The sequence below is a fragment of the Papilio polytes genome, unplaced genomic scaffold (assembly GCF_000836215.1).
Source record: "Papilio polytes unplaced genomic scaffold, Ppol_1.0 DF823691.1, whole genome shotgun sequence".
Taxonomy (NCBI): Eukaryota; Metazoa; Arthropoda; class Insecta; order Lepidoptera; family Papilionidae; genus Papilio; species Papilio polytes.
Genome location: NW_013525513.1, coordinates 735,417 through 747,540, shown reverse-complemented (window position 1 = coordinate 747,540; position 12,124 = coordinate 735,417). Strand labels below are relative to the sequence as shown.

The 12,124-nt window shown below is 32.4% G+C and overlaps 1 protein-coding gene across 2 annotated transcripts in view; it reads left to right on the top strand.

Moving 5' to 3' along the window:
- Positions 1-3,553: 3,553 nt before the first annotated feature.
- LOC106104327 (glycoprotein 3-alpha-L-fucosyltransferase A) overlaps positions 3,554-12,124 on the top strand; it is a 19,747-nt gene continuing 11,176 nt past the window's right edge. For both annotated transcript variants that reach the window (XM_013284349.1, XM_013284350.1), the window contains exon 1: positions 3,554-3,776. The gene's annotated coding sequence lies outside the window, so the exon portion shown is untranslated. The remainder of the gene's footprint in view (positions 3,777-12,124) is intronic.

The window sequence follows — 12,124 nt, the reverse complement described above, 5'->3', positions numbered from 1 at the left end:
TATCATGCTACGAAAATATAAAAACTAAAACTATTAGCTGCTGCTCACGACTTCGTCCACGCAATATTAAGACAAAAAAGCCTATAACATAGTAGTCCGTCTATGTCAGCTACCCTTCAGTGAAAGTCCGGTCGAAATCGGCCCAGCCATTTCGGATATTACCCGGAACAAACGTGACTTGTGGACAGACAGACAAAAAAAAATTAAATGCGATTATCGCTATCAACAACGCAAATACATCATCTTTCCGAAATCTGTAATTTTTCTTTTGATTTTACAAACAGGCAATCCAATGTTATATGTATAGAATAGATAAAAAAAAACACCGCTCATATTTCGGCAGGCGCTTGGAAATTTCATAATAATGGCTTACACGAGTTAAATATAATAATAAAATGTGTTCATGATTATAAAAACATGGAATAAGGAAACGTGAAATGTAAACTGAAATTATATGAATGTAGAAATGGAACAGGGAAATTAGTATAAAATAAAAACTACTCACTGGGAGGATACCTTTAATCATTATAAAATCATAAAGATTGACCCACTTTACAATAATTTTAATTTAAAGGCTTACTAAAACTTTACTATCATTTTTGATCTTATTTAAAATAAGATAATTAATAGATAATCATTTAAAGATAAGATTACGTGACCGCGTAAACTCAGAAGCAAAGTTGCCAACCAACAAATTGATCTAAGATTAAGATCTCTGCACCTGTCCGTACTCCGTACGTATGCCACCGAAAATATTATCATTTCACATTCTTACACTTTAATCATACTATCATACTTGCTTATTGCTTGTCTTACTAATATAAATACAGAAGTTTGGATGGATGTTTGGAGGTATCTCCAAAATGGCCATATATGGATGAAAGTCAAAAATGTAAAACATTGTCCAGAAGAACACAGACTACTTACTAGGTTATTTTCTAAATTACGCGCGGTCGAAGTCGCAGGCAAAATTTATATTAGAATAATTAGTTATTTTACGTTAAATTCTGTACATTAAGCTCTTTAATTTCTTCAGTTATTTTGTAAAAATTGTTAAACTAAAGTGATATCGTATAATAGTGGTTAAATTAGCAGTTAATGCATGAAATAAGCAATCTACTGTATGTGGCAAAAAGGTCATGTCTTGCAAAACTGCATGCCTTGTGAACAAACCTTCAACATAATACCAAAGGTGATGCCTCACGACGGTTGAAATAATTACTAATAGTATACAAACCACTTTCATTCGTAAGCGTTATTTATAAAATATAGTTGAAATAGACAGTTCAAATCGATTGTAATATTTCATTTCTCACACACTTAACAGGAAGGACAATGATAACATTGTAAGTAGTTTATAAAAGGATCTAATTCGAAACATTAAACGAATTAAATAAAATTAAACGAATTTTTTGAGGATTCTCCTATACATAGCAAAAATAAACTTTTAAAAGCAGAGAAAACTTATGATTTTGTACAATTATGACCAGATATAAAAATCATAGTAACCAAACCATGCAAATTGATCGACATTTTATTTAATTCAAGCGCCGTTAGCGGCTTAAAAGCAAAAGATCAAAATGACAGATGAACAACCCATCGCTACTTTACCAATTTTTGTAAGCTATTTTTAACTTATAATGTTTTAAAATAACCATTGGTACGGGCCATTTTAGAGACTTTTCAGGATGCTACTATTACTATTTTTTATTCGGTAATATTAGCTAATATTAATAATAAACATCTATAAAGAGACGGATGGATTGCGTGAAAGGTGACATGATCAAGAAGGGAGTGATGATTGAGATGACGGATGATAGAGTGCTTTGGAGGACGAAAACCCGGTGCGCCGACCCTACAGGAGTAGGATAAGGCAGGGGAGATGATGATTATATTTTTATAACGATAGTAAACTACAGAGGTATTTTATCATATCAATGGAGCGTAGCGTAGCGACGCGTGCGCACGAGACAAGCCGTAATAGAAACGATAATTAATTTTTAATAAGAGTTAGAAAATGCGAATCGAATGACACCTTACTCATTAAAATCGGCCTAAAGTCGGGTGAGACCAAAAACATTATTGACGGACATAAAAAACCGAGAAAGACATTAATGTCCTATGAGTTGGGAAAGTTTTAATTTCTTGCTAATCTAAAGTCGTACAGTAAAAAGGAAATTAAATACCTAGTGTAACTAGTTTTTGTTACCACAGTTGGACCTTCGGCGTAGGTTTAAAACAAAAGCGTTTACATCCGTCATGATTCAGGAGGCGTGACCAGCTTGCGTAACGTATGCATTCGTACATGCACTGCTTTTATCTACTATGATATAAAAACTCTTCTTCTTTCACAGTAATTGGTACAGAATAGTATAACTGTTTGTTAATGGAATTGTTAGAGTAATCTTTCAACAAATTCCGTTGAATAAATTGTTAGCATTTTGAATTTAGAATATTAATGTCTGTCCATTATTTTTATCAAGTTGAATTAAATGTGGTAGCTTCATATGGAAGTTAAAATTTTATAAAATTTATGTAAATTGGAAATTAAAAACTATATGTCGATATAATTAACATAACAGGTTTTTTAATTTTCATGATAGTATAGTATGAAAAACCCAGCCATTCTAAGAGTTTTACCCTATTTACGAATATCTTTTGGCGGTGAAGTTGCATGCCACGCCATGAATATTTCGGAAACCAAAAAACAATTGTCAATATGTTTTTTCTCATAGAATAAAGAAGTTATACCTATATGTCTTTCTTCTAATTATTAAATAAAATCTTTCGATTGACAAGTCTCATGGGAACATTATACTAATAGTAAAGTTCTATAAACCATCTCAGTAAGTACAACCGTTTATTTCTACGGTGATATAATAATTATGAACAAAAACATCAATTCTTTTGCTTATAAAGGGCGTCATAGACATAATATGCGATTATTATTTTAATCAGTCCCTTGACGAGCGGATTAGCGGTTACAACTCTTTTCCACTTCAAAATGCCAAGCAACTGTTCATTCAATCATCAAGAGAACATCGTGGATGGATAAAAATATTTTTTTAGGAGAAATTTCATTTCGGGCTGAATGGAGGAATTCAGCCATACATAGAACCAAATATAAAACGTTAATTTTTATTTACAAAGGTAAAAGATAAATCAGTTTTAAGAAATTTGATATGACCAACAAGGTTCTATGTTCAATCGCCTATGGTTCACAGATGAACACACTCCTGCAATGAATTTCATACTTAGAGCTCAGAGCATTGAATGGAAGAATAGCCATATCAGTGGTCACTCCGATAAGAAAACATCGCAGGTAAAAGGGGGAGACATCGTATCGCAAGTACATTTTACGAAAAACAGTCTTTATAGATGACTATAAAATATACATAACATTTTAGTTGTACACGATGCAGCTTGCGAGTGCATAGGGCTTGCGTCATGGCCACCATGGTGTCAGGCCGTCACACTGTTACACCGTCAATGCAGTGCAGGCAAGGGGCATGCGCGAGCGGGCTGCGGGCAGGCGGCCGGTGCGCGCGCACCGCTCCGCCAATACTCCGCGACCCGCCATCGCCGGCGAGCGCGCGCCTTCACCGGCTATCGACGCGTCCGTCAAAACGTACACCCGACCCGATCCCACGTCGCTCGTGTATTATGACTTAAAAATCAGCATACGTCCGCTTTAAGTGATATTTTATTAACAACTTTTTACTACACCATTCAACGATTCAATACAAAGAAACAAGTGCTGAAAAAATAGTTTTCACGTAAGTAAAAATCAGTGTTTACGTTTTCATGTTTTTTATCCTTTGGGTGATGGTTTATGTTAAATTCAATTCATGTTGGATATTCGTTGTGATAATTTTTTTTGGACCAAAGTTAGTTTTTATATTAGTCAAACGAAACGATATTCTACAAGTTTATGTATATTTATGTTAACGTTATCTGTTACTATCTTATTTGATTTAGTTAACTTTTTAACAAAAATGTTTAAAAGATAAAAATCAATCTCATAAAGCAAAATTTTATGATTTACTCAAAACCATTTTTGTTTACATTATGTAGGAATTTATATGTATAAACGTTTTCAAATAATTAAGACAATAATATTAGAACGAAAATGCTGTGACAAAAAACGTAACTACAACGAAATTGTTTACTATTTTCTGTAATCTACTTATGTATCCCTGTACACATTTCAATGTAATTATACGTTTTACAATGTGATAATACATTTGAACGATATACGAGCATTAGCCACATGTTTACAATCACCAAACGACATTGCCGGTCCGGTCCAGTCCGAACTGTTTATAATTTTCCAACAAAGCCGTCATCCACGGCTCGGATTCATCGACAGTTAAAACAATTGTCGTCAAAAATGAAATTCCGACACGCTTTGTAAAATACATTTTTATTTTTATACTGTTCTGCGTTTCCATTAGGCTCCTCCAATGGTGAATCAGGGATACTTTTTATTTCTTTTTGATGTTATGAGGCGGGACGGAGCTACAACGGAACAAAGTTTGACTATTACCGCATTCTCAAGAGGTATTTCTAAGATATCGTATGGTGTCCTTGTTGTAGTAATACTAGGATCGCGATAATACTTCGAAAATGAGTGATGAATTATTTTGCACAACATATTGTTATGATAACGAAATCCTAATTACATGCAACATTAAATAAAACAAACGTAGATTCAAGTTATCTAGACTAGAATAAGGTTAGGTACATTTTAATTCTATAGGAAATCCGAAATAAAACAACATCAACGATTGATCATGCAATCATTACAAAAAATTTCGCGCGAAAGCTTCGGTTACATTAAATGTTATGTAATCTAGCCTCCTTAAAGCACCTTCCATATCCATGATATACTTTAATTTAATGAAATGCATAAACTCGTCTGAGTTTGAAAACTTGTGCATATAAACACCACCTAAGACTGAATACTAAAACGACATTTGAATATGTTATTATTATTAAAAACTAGCTGTTCTCGTGCGTCTTAATCCGCATAAAATTATGAAAATTGTTTTATTTTTATTGTTTACATTTGTCAAATTATCAATAGCAAATGTCAAAATTACATGACATGACAAACCTTGGCAATCTTGCTTCCTTGATGTCGGCAGCAACTTATGGTCTCTTTCCCACATTAGGGCTTTTATCCAAAAAATTTACCCCAATTTTAAAAACGTGACGTAAGTCTAGGGCTTTTTATTAAAAAAAGAATTATTAAAAATATGCTGCAATTGCTGACATCTTAGGCAACAAATTAGTGTCGGTTTACGCTTTATTGTAATAGTATAGAGTATAGATATAGATATGGTAAAGTCACGCCTAAACTCCAAAATGTTGACATCTGTCAGATTGTAGGCGGCGTTTACGAAGCGAAGTGTTTAAGATTCGTTTCAGTGTTCAGCCGCTAGAGCCTTATTAGTCACAGAGGTTATCTCTTAGTATGAGAAATTGGCTGCTAAGTAATTAATGGCTCGAAAGGAAATGTGCGATTGGTAACTGGGCTATTTTTGATAACTATGATCGTGATGAATTTCCAAACGGTTCTTTCAAAACGAGCTACTATTGTTAATTTAATCGTCTCTTATATCGACTAAGACAATATACAATGTAATATTAATTGGAATATAATTTTAATTGGAACAATACATAATACCTTAGCAATTACCAATTTAATTTTTTGTTTATTTTTGTAAGCTGCCAGCAGAATTCGTCGAAATAGCGAAGAAGCTGCCCAAAGAAGTTACAGAACAAACCTCATTTAAAAAAATATCTTATTTATAACAACAACTAGATGTTAATTATAACAATACAACAATAAGTTAATATTATAAAATAAATAAAAGCAACAACGTAACAAAACAACAATTACAACTGTGATTAAAATGTAATCCTATCAAATCGGGAAGTCAAATTATTGAAGTAATTTCAGGTTCTACTTTAGTACAAAACAATACAGTTAGGTTATTCAAAGTTTAATCACCCGAGTTACAAAAGGTGCTAAATGTTCAAATTGTTAACTGTCAACGGTGTTTATTTAAAACCATTTTATAAAGTGTATTTTTTTTAATATTTTTAGAGTAGAGTAAACAAGCAAAGGTATTTTACGGCTTCTAGCCTATTTCAAAATGAAGAGGAATCTTTACCGATAACTTTGGTTCGTCTTAAGCATAGATAGAGTATTGTTAAATAAAGAGTGTTTTATGCAAAGATGTCAAACCGAGTCTATTTTCTAAATGTTATTTTAACTTATAACAATATTGGGATTTACCGCAACAAAAAGCCTTTTTTTGCCTCACCTTCGTGTTCTCAATTAGGTATTAGATTAGATATCTATGGCCTAGATATATACATAGTTACTAGTAACTAATCTAGTGTAACAACCTCGTTGAACCACTGCATATTGGTAAATATCGATCGCAGAAACAAACAGCCAGTTTGTTTACGTAACATGTTCCGACTTTGTATAAATATTTTTCGTGTCCGTTCTCTAAGCTATCTAAAGCGTGCAACTAAATAGGCCTTTAAGCGTCCATAAGATACTCTGTTTTATGTTACATCACGTTGCTTTAATTATACCCTTATCAACTGAAATATATTTAGAAATATCTAACATATTAATTTGAAAAAAAAAATGAACTATAGTATCGCTTATATTAATACTCGTACGTGACAATCTAAAGCCCAACTCCAGATTTTACTTGGTTACCCGCAGCGGGGGCGTTAGAGTAGGGCCAGGGCGCGGATGGGCGACAGCCCAGGGCACTGGATTGGTATAGGGGCGCTAAAGTCAGCACATTACAATCTCATATAAGCCTATTAATTTCTCTCCCTATTTGACAAAAAAAGGGAGTTGTAGAAATCTCGCCCAGTTCACAACAAACATCTACATATGTAGAATGGAAATGTTATATATACAACGACCGTGCTAAATGATAATCTACATGAATTTACTTATTTTCTGTTATGGTAGGTGTACGGTACATTTTATTTTTAAACAACGCATCTATAGGTGGCATCTTGACTTAGTGTATCGAATTTAATGACGTCATTAAATGACCTTGACCACTTACTGATTATTTATATTTCTGACCATGTACAACTACATAATAGTCGGTTGTTACCTTTCGAATAACAAGACCGTGAGCTAAAACGTGAGGTGAAATTTTGAATATAAAAATCGGAAAATTTTGCGATTGAATGACGCACCATAAAGTGTAAACGGTATTTAACTCTCGTATTAAGCTCTATTCGTTGTAACTTTCTATTTAACTATTGAGTTTGTGTTAACATACCTGTGAAATGTACGCCACATTACACGTCAGTTCACTCCATTCCAACTAAGAGCCCTTCGATAAAATGTCACTCGCTAACTCACAAAGCAAAAACATACAAAGCGTAACATTCACAAAACCGTGTCACTAGTCTTCCACTGAAAGTAGCAAGACAAATTAACACTGCATTTACGACACAATTAAAACATGAGAATGTTTAAAAACATTCTTCATCCGATAGTTTTAGATGTCTATGATTAATTTCAGGATTTAACAATATTTTCATGATATTTTTTAATGATACGCATTTACAGACAGTACCCAGATCTAAACTTGTATCGTTAAGGGGAAAAATAAATACTTGTTCGCTCCGAAAAAAATTTAAAACTACCTACGCAAAATTTTAAAAATGTTTAAAAACCCCGACATCTTTCCAGGTACCTACTAAATAATAAGCCTATCTGAATATAATCTTAGCTATTTGATATCTGTCATACAAAATAATTACACATTTTGAAAGTATATTACAAAAATGTAAAATTAATTAGTTAAGCTGACAGTTTGTTGGTGTGAAAGAAAAGTTCCTGAACTGTCTACTTAATCTATCGCCTTAAAATAAACGTTCCGAAGAAAATGTAGAATAAAGGTTATAAAAATAACCAGATATAAAATCTCCTGAGCCACGGAGTTGGGCGAACGACAAACTGCTGTAAAGTTGACCGCGATTGCCCCACTTTGATACTTTATTTTATAGAGTGCGTAATATTATTTAATACTTTCAAAATTGGAACAGTTATACGAGTATTAACAAATTGATTTAAATATCGAATTATAACAGAAACGTAAAACTTTAATATAATTTTATCATTTCCCTAATGATAACACTTTTATCGTTGACCGCTATGTTAAACATTTTTCGTATTATTTGGACCTAAAAACTGTTTTAAAAATTGTAAATCTTGAAACGACATTTTAGCGTAGCGTAGTTTTACAACATAGGACACGTGACTCAATATATGTTGCATCTGAACGCAACAAATAAAAATACAAACATATATACACGTAAACACATTCCGGAGCGCTGATGCGACATCCGATGAAAGTTGAATTTGTGATCACTTTTGGTTTTTTGTTGACTCGATCAGGATGTTGTATGTTTCTATTTACATATATGTGTCTGGATGTAAGTCAATTCCACTGATATGAATGGCCTAAACGATGAAACCGATTTTGATGAGTGTTGGTTTCCTGTTGGATCGACCGGATCGGCAAACTGATCGATAGATCCAATGGGATTTTTTTCCTATTGAACTGATCGAATCCATAGAATTCACGCAATGAGAAACAAAATTCCCATTAGGTCGATTGATCGGTAGGTCGATAGGAAACACCAACTAGTGAGTCATTCATTTCTAGTCATTCGATTTGTATTCTTCTTCCGAGTAAAATAAATCGGCGTTATTTTTTCTTACTTAATTATTAACAATAAGTGTGATTTTATAAAAAAAATGTTAGTAGATTTTTGTTAATCTACTAATATTTCCTTTAACCATTCCAACTAAGCATTAAGCGTGTGCTAGGATATGGTTCACGACAGTAGTCGATTGGGGAGATTCGAACCCTCGATCGCAAGATCGGTAGTCCGCACCCCAAACCATTAGGCTCTTGGCGCTTAAATAAATTGAAAAAACATAGTTATCTCTTCGCTTATTTCAAGTAGTGTTCAATAGACCTTTTATCTATAGTTGTATACATTTAGCTTGTTTATCAGAAAAACACGCATGGATAGACTTAAACAATCGATAGTTAGTGCTAACTAAATGACTATTCTTCATACAACGCCCACGATTTAGAACATATATCGTATGTTAGTCTTTCCGTTTCACCATTGGTTACATAATGTTTATTTTATGTCTTAAAGTGGCAAATTAGCAAACGGCCGGTTACAGGCTGCAACATTGCCGCATTATTAATTACTTTGATGCGGTTTTTTGACAAATATAGCGAGCGTGACTCTAAACAGTGGGCAGAATTTAATATAACGTTGTAAGGGTAAAGTAAAGCTTAAAACAATTGCTAAAAGTGGACGGAGTGACTACACCAAAAAATTACTTTTTTTAAATGTTTAAACACTGCATTAAATAGTACGAAATTTATGTAACCTAATTTCTATATGCTTATCAGTTAAGCAACTTACATGTATATCTTTTCCTATACCAGCAGTACATTTTAAACTAGCATTATCGTAATTGCTGTTGTCAGAATAAACACAGGTAGAACCGGAAAAAACGAGTGTATGTTATCTTTACCTACATTGTGGATTAAGTATAATGAAAAAAAAGTAAATTTTAGAGTTTATTGTTACAAAAATTAAAAAAAAACAATAGCGGGTTCATTACGCAGCCCTGTGACACTCCAAACACAAATCTAATGACCCTTGGTTCAAATTCCCCAAGCGAATTAAAAAGTCATTTAATTCAGGATTAGACATATGTGTTATGGGACGGCCATATTGAAAAACATTATCCATATATCAGTCTGGCAAAAACATTTGACCATATCTTTTTCTTGTCCCCTTTAAACTTTCAAACATTCCAGAAAACAAAAACGTAACTATTCCGTAGTTTTTGTCTTGATATTACTGTAAAGTGTAATTACATGCATTACAAATGTAATGTTAAACAAACTGCAGTATTCATTAAGAGCCCATTGTTATACATATTTTAATTACAACAAACTGCTGTGTCCTAGGCTTACTTCACGTTGCTGAAATATTATGAGACATTGTTAGGGTTTATATGGCTTTTGTTTTCACGAAAATGTGTGCATTTTTAATGAGGCTGATTTTAACTACAATCTAAAACTATTGATGTATTATACTTCGAAATTATACAATTATTTGATATACCAACAGGTTTTGTCTTTTTTGCTAAAGCCTGATTAAATTACGGCCATTTTTTAATTTAATGCAACGTTTATAAAATGCTTGTGTTCGTAGACACCGTCTGTCTTTGTGTTTGTACACACAAACTATTGAGTGTTTAGTTTACATTGATTACTATAGTTGTAAATCCTTGAAACTTCTGTTAATGTTTGTAGTAATTACTACCGCTGAGTTTATTAGCGTAATATTTACTACATAACATAGAGCCTCTATTATTTGTGTTACATTCTTAGAAGCAATAAAATACTAAATCTTTTACGTCTATGTGCTACTGTAAGAAATTGTTTCGGATCCACAAAGTATTAACTCACAGGCACCAGATAGTGTTCACATTATACCAATCCAGTTATTGAGCGCTACTGTCCGACTGAACTGGTCAAGTGTACCTGGCATTAGAATTGAGTGTTGTGTATGTATGATATAATGATATATGATATAATTATATATATATATAATGTATGATAATTTCTATTCTTTTCCATTTACAGACATTGAGATGTCTCTTTTGTAACCAAAAAATAAGGCTCGAACGATACCAAGTTTTATTTTATTATGCTACTACAGTTTTTCTATACTAAAATCATGAAGAGGAAAACTTTGTTAGATTATAATGAATAGGCTAAAAACTACTGAGTCGATTATAAAAAATCTTTTACCGTTAGAAAGGTTATTTATCTGTGAGTAACATAGGCTATATTTTTTCGTTTCTTTTTTATTTATTTTAAAATTTCACGCTGACGGAGTCGCGGGCAAAAGCTAGTATTTTATAAAACCTTGAATTCAGATAACATAATTCAGTTATGTAAAAAATAAATATAAATTTATGCGTAATATTATATTCAAACGTTTATTTAAACTTTCCAATCGAAAAAATTTAATTCATGGAAGTTTTGATAAGCTGATAAGAATAAATATTCTTGTGTAGCTACGTAGTTACGCTACGGTTTGTTTTATGATTGGGTTATGTGCGCCGGATCGCAGTTTAGTTAACAAGTCCGTCGTAACAAGGCGATAACATGCAATTCGTTTTCTTACCATTCCTTACCATTAAAATGGTATGCAGAGATAAGATCTAACCAATCTAAATAAACCTGGTAGTAAGAACATAATTGCTTGTGTAGAGACGTATTTCCTTCTGGAAAACAATGCAAAAAATATTACTATATTACGATAATATTAATAAGACAGTAAATCAGTTTACTTTATAGAAACTTCTAATCAACTTTTAAAAGCGTAAAACAATAAACAAATACATTCTAAAATTTTTTTTATGAAAATATGAAAAAGAAAAGAATTTTGTTTTAAATTGTGTGACAAGATACATAAAATATTGTGACCACATGTGAAGTGTTATTTTACAAAATTACTAGAATTCAACCTGATTTATCACTGATTCAATTATTTGATCATTTTACAGTATTTTAACGTTATCTATACGATAATCAAGCTTTAGTAATCAAGTATTAATTTAGTGATAACAATGTATGAACATAATACATAATGTTATTTGTAAGAAAATTGGCAACTAAATCTATTAAACTAAAACTGTAAGGAGGCAAGTTTTAAGTGGTTGTTTATCAAACAATTTTTTTGCATTGCAAATTAAAAACAGATTTAATGGAAATGAAAAAAAAATAATTATAGCTAATTTGTGGTGTTTTTACTGGCAACACAACAATTAAACCGCACATGTCATGAGTAGGCGACAAGCCCCTTAGTAGAGGCATGAGTAGACGATGAATGTGACTACAGTAGCTAGAGGACGACTTAGACTAAGATAAAACTTATACTAGCTTTCGCCCGCGACTCCGTCTGCCTGGAATAAAAAAAGGAGAAGTAAGTGGCTTATGTGTCAATAGCCTCTAACGAACAT